We start from the raw sequence: 6000 nt of genomic DNA on the forward strand, positions 1-6000 counted from the left end.
GGATAAAACAATGAACACTGAGTCAGAACCCTGGACTTGCAACTTCCAGATTCTGTGATTGTGCGCAAGTTTTCCTTGCATTGCTTTTCTTATGAGCTTCACTTTCTTTATTTCTAGTAATCCCTGACCATCTGTATTCCTTACCAACTCTCACGGGGTTGCAATGAGGGCTAAATGAGATAAGTTTTTGAAATACATCGTCAGCTGTCAAGCACTAGAAAGTGTTAGGTCTTATTATGGCACTGATAAGGAAATTGAGCTCTGGAAAGGGGCTAACTCGAATTCTGTTGACCGCATAACCAGGGCATCTTCTGCAGAACTGTCAGTAAGGCAAAGAATTACTTTCACTTCCCATAGTCAAAGTGCCCAGTATTCTCCTATTTCCATATTGCTTTCCAGGAAAGCTTACCGTTAGGAAAAAAAAATCCCATATATTTACTTATACTAAGGTATAATGATTGCTCTCCCACTCAGCAAACATTTACTGGGCATTGCCCTAGTTATCCTGCACCCCAGCCTCAATCCATTCTCTGCTCTTCTTTGCCCAGCCCTAGGCTCCAGGACGCTGACCCTTGGGGTTGCACTAGAGGTGCCTTGCCCTTTGGCTTCCAACTGGTTTCATTAATGGGAGGCACTGGTGGCCTTTCCCTAAAATTAAAAACAATTGTATTGCAAACTCTAATATGCATACAATAAAGTGCACAGTTCTTTATTGTATGACTCATAGAATTTGTATGTTTATAAGACACTCAGATCAAGATAAAGAATATTTGCAACACCCCAGTAGGCTTCCTCTTGCCCCTTCTTGGCAGTACCCCCGCCCTCCTGCCCACAGTGGTAACACTATTTTGGCTTCTATCACTATCGCCACAGATGAGTTTTGCATGCTTTTGAACTTCAGATAAACTGAATCCTACAGGATCTTCTCTTTTATACTTGGCTTTGTTTGCTCCACCATTTGTCTGTGAAATTCATCCACATAGTTGCATAAATTAGTAGTTTGCTCATCTTTATTATAACCAAATAGAATTCCATTGTGAATTCCAGTTTTTCTCATTGGGACTGGGCTTGAGAGATGGGTCAGAGGAGCTCACCCTGAGTGAGGGCGTAGACACGTACCCAGATATTTTTTTTTTTTAAAGATTTTATTTATTTATTTGAGAGAGAGAATGAGAGAGAGAGAGCACATGAGAGGGGGGAGGGTCAGAGGGAGAAGCAGACCCCCTGCTGAGCAAGGAGCCTGATATGGGACTCGATCCCGGGACTCCAGGATCACGACCTGAGCCGAAGGCAGTCGCTTAACCGACTGAGCCACCCAGGCGCCCCATGTACCCAGATATTTACAGCACGGGGTGCCATGGGAGGAAGGGGGAAAAGCATCCATTTTTCCCCTCTAGAAAGGCAGGGAAGATTTCAGAGAGGAGCTGAATGTTGACCGCATGGAGGAATTGTCTAAAAAAAAGTAAAGAGCCATCCAAGGGACAAAAGTAGTGTATCTAAGACATACAGGCATGTAGTGCCCGGTTCTCTCTACATAAAATGGCTCATTTAGTTGGATGGAGGGCAGAGCAGTCAGAGGGACAGAGTGACATGGGGAGGGGACACATTTGAAGAGAGGGAAGATTTTGCAAATCTCCGGAATACAGTTCTGATGGAAAGACATGTCTCAGGAACAGGCTTGTCCTAGGAGGTCTGGCCTGGGCATCTGCATTTCCACCAGAGTGGCTTTGGGTTCTGGGGCCTCTGAAACCAAGTCACAGACAGAGAACGATGCGTTGGCCATGAGCCAGGTAACAAAAATTCGCAGTGAATTTTCACAAAATTGGGGAGCATTGCTTGTGGTCGACTACGCTGTCTTTTTTTCTCACGCTTTCACTAAGGTCGAGACCCGGGATCACAATTAGGAAAGAGGAACGGGAGGATGAGGCAGATAGATGTGTTTATAGGCAGGAGGGCAGGGCTATGGATGGGGCATCCGCCCATTCGCACTTTAAAGTCCCAGGGGCTGCCGAGGCCAAGGTATGGCAGAGGTCTCCAGAAAGCCAGAGTACACTTTCTTCAGTATTCCAGTAGCTTCCGTTCCTCACCCAGAGGGACCATAACCAGGCCAGAGTGTCAGGCACACTGTGTGGGGGGGTGTTCCAGCTCCGCCACGCGCTGGGAGTGAGACCCTGGACAAGTCACCCAGCCCAGCTGAGGCCATGGATCTGAATCCGAGCGGGGTCAGCATGCAACCCCGTGAGAGGCGGGGCAGGCAGGACACCTCTGTGGGGTGAGGAGCCCTCGGTCTGGACAGCTGTTTCTCCAACTAGATTAAAGGCCAAAGTGACTTTAGATTCTGGAATGGGCATTAAGGTTTTCATGATTTCTTGTGTAGCCTGCATGGAAACCTCGGTGTTGAGTTACTGCCTGCCTAAGCCACCGTGTCACCCCAATGCAGTGACTCTCAACCTTTTCGGGTTCAAGATCCCTTGAACAGCTGAGGAAAGCTCTAGACCTTTTCCCAGAAGGTCTCCTATGATCAACCCTCTTTGTGGGGTTCCATGTGCCACAGGCTGCGAGGCCTGCTCAGCTGGGAGGAAGGGCCTACCCCTGTGGCCCCAGGCTGGCCCTCGGTGAGCAGACTGCTGGGCTAGGAACAATTCGGGGTCATCGGCTCCCTGTCCCTGACCAACACTCGTGTCGCTGTTCTCATTACTAGGGATGGATGTTTCTTTTCCCTCAAAATATAGGAACAAAGGTGATGTTCTGTTCTGCTGACTTCAATTTGAATTTTTCTCTCCAAAGAAAGTGCCCAAAGAAGCCTGTGTTTTGGGGCTAATTCCAGGGTGAACAGTCCTCGCCTTTCCCAACTGGGCAGAAGGGCAAAGCAGAACTCTGTTTTTCACAACGAGTTGTGCCAACATCAACAACATGTCTATAAAAAATAGCACTGGACTCTTCACACAAATACCTTGTCATTATGGGACATTTTTATGAAAACCTTACAGACAGGGCAACATTTCAGACCGCTGTCACCAGTTCTGGCCCCGTTCCTGCCAGTTCCTCTGTCCCGTGTGAATCCTTTCATGCCCTTTTCTAGGTGATCATATACAGACGAGTATTACTGTGTGTATTTGCTTACATAACTGGGGTTGTATTATATGTAGTGCTCTGCAACTTGCTTTTTCTTTTTTCTTTTTTTAAAGATTTTATTTATTTATTTATTTGAGAGAGTGAGAATGAGAGAGAGAGAGAGAGAGAGAGCACATGAGATGGGGGAGGGTCAGAGGGAGAAGCAGACTCCTTGCTGAGCAGGGAGCCCGATGCGGGACTCGATCCCGGGACTCCAGGATCATGACCTGAGCCGAAGGCAGTCGCCTAACCAACTGAGCCACCCAGGTGCCCGCAACTTGCTTTTTCATTCACCGATATGTAGTTCTTCCTGTCTTAGTACGCATCGCCCACCTCAGACTTTTGAACTGCTTCATCATATTTCACAGCACGGCTATAACCTATTATTCTCAACATTTCCCCTCTTGCTCAATTTTGAGCTGTTTTCAGTTGTTCATGAGTAGAAACAGTTGCTGTACTAAACATCTCATAAATGCATCCTGTGTGCATGGGTGTTTCTCTGGGGTATAACACCAAGAAATGGAATTGTTGCTCTTAGGGTATGCGCATTTTTTTTTTTCAGTGGGCTCCTCGCCCAGCGCGGAGCCCAACACAGGGCTTGAACTCACGAGCCTGAGATCAAGATCTGAACTGAGATCAAGAGTCGGACACTTGACCAACTGGGCCACCCAGGCGCCCCATTTTTTTAAGTAGGTTCCATACCCAGTGTGGGGCTTGAACTCATGACCCTGAGATCAAGAGTCACAGGTCCCACTAACTGAGCCAGCCAGGTGCCCCAGGGTATGCACTTTTTAAAATGCGAATAGATACCACTTTCTTATTTCTGACATGTATGTAGGCTTCTTGGCACCGCCACAGGCCCTTTCCCTGTCCTTCCTGCACTGGTCATTAAGCCGGCTGGCAGGCCTCCCTGGATGGCCCTTCTTCCCACTTCTATTAAACTGTTTTCATTACAATAATAATTTAATAGCTGTCACTTATGCTTTCCTTCAAAACTTATTCAAAAACTTACCTTTTAATTTTTTTAATTAAAAAAATATATTTTTAATTTATTTATTTGACAGAGAGACACAGCGAGAGAGGGAACACAAGCAGGGGGATGGGAGAGGGAGAAGCAGGCTTCCCACTGAGCAGAGAGCCCGACGCGGGGCTCCATCCCAGGACCCTGGGATCATGACCTGAACAGAAGGCAGAGGCCTAACGACTAAGCCACTCAGGTGCCCCTCAAAAACTTACCTTTTAAAGCATGTAAAAATGGTTTTCAAAAACTGAAAAAGAGTGACTTGTGAGGAATATGCTTAAGGAAATGTCCAAACTCACTAGTGATCAAAGGAATATATATTTTAAAAATAAATTAATTTTTATTTATTTAAAATAAATGCCACCTTCTGCCTCCTGTCCTTTAGTAAAGATTTTTTAAAAACCAACACTAGTAAGAGAGCAGTAAAATAGGAATTTATACTCTTCCTGCTGGTTGGTGTCTAAACTGTTCCACCTCTTTGGAAAGTAGTTCAAGAGCATGTATCATGAACATGAAAAATGATCATTACCCTTGATCTGTTCATTCCGCTTCAGGGAATTGATTCTGGGAAACCCTGGTATCGTTCATGTGTGCTTTATCGTCTCCATCGGCCTCTAACCTCCCTGCATCTCCCCCAGACCAAGTACCCCAGGGGGGATCCAGCCAAGGCTGCAACATCACGTGGCTCAGAACACACGCACACACCCCTCAGTGGCCCCGTTCCTTACCTGCGGTGGGCCTGAGCCTTAGTCCCTGGCCTGGGGCCTCACCCTCCGCAGCCACCAGCCTCCACTTCCCCTCTGCAGGAACAATCCTCTCTGACCTTGTCTGGTTGAGGAAACCTGCCCTTGCCTCCTCCCTGCGTGGTTCAGTGTCTTCGGGTGGATGGAGCACAGACCTTGGGGCCTGGAGAGGAGGCAGCTCCCACCTCCGCTTGTGCGTGTCCAAGCCCCCCAGGACTCGGGGTGCCCCCTGCCAGCCAGGGTGAGCCCTGGCTGCCAGGACTCAAGGCTTCAGCACATTGATGGGGTTGGTCATGTTCTCAGGACAGACTCTTCTGGTCCTGACTGCAACCCCTGGGTGGGAACAGTGAGGCCTTGTGTGAAAACGGTGTGGTTTTGACACTTCGGGAGGATTTATAGCAGGGCAATCAATAAAGCCTGTGTTTCAGGCTCTTTCACTTTATGAATTAGTCAGCACATTCATTAAATGAGGTGTTTGGATTCAATGGCCACGCACTCAGAAAGGGGGAAGCTTTCGTGCAAAAGAAATGAACAAAATACCAAACAGACTCTTACATACAGAGAACGAACTGGTGTTTGCCGAGGGCAGGTGGCTGGGGGAGGGGGTGCTGAAATAGGTGAAGGGGACTCAGATGCACCAACTTCCAGTTATAAAGTCAGTCAATCACGGAGGCGCGTGGGTGGCTCAGTCGTTAAGCGCCTGCCTTCGGGTCAGGTCACGATCCCAGGGTCCTGGGATCGAGCCCCGCATCGGGCTCCCTGCTCGGCGGGAAGCCCGCTTCTCCCTCTCCCACTCCCCCTGCTTGTGTTCCTGCTCTCGCTGTCTCTCTCTCTGTCAAATAAATAAAATCTTAAAAAAAAAAAGAAAGACTGTAATAAGGTGGTGTGGTGATGGATGGTGACTGCACTTGTGGTGGGTACTGCTCACAGAATGGTCACTATGTTGTATCTGACTAACATGACCTTGTATGGCAGCTAGGCTTCAATAACAATAACAACAACAACAATAATAAAAGGAATTGTGCTAAAGCAGAATCTTCTACATCTTCTCTACTTCATTATTACATAACACCTAGGATTGGCTTAGAGACAGGCAGTTCCTGCCTTTCCACTTTATAATGA

Source organism: Neomonachus schauinslandi, chromosome 14 (genome assembly GCF_002201575.2).
Source record: "Neomonachus schauinslandi chromosome 14, ASM220157v2, whole genome shotgun sequence".
Classification (NCBI taxonomy): domain Eukaryota; kingdom Metazoa; phylum Chordata; class Mammalia; order Carnivora; family Phocidae; genus Neomonachus; species Neomonachus schauinslandi.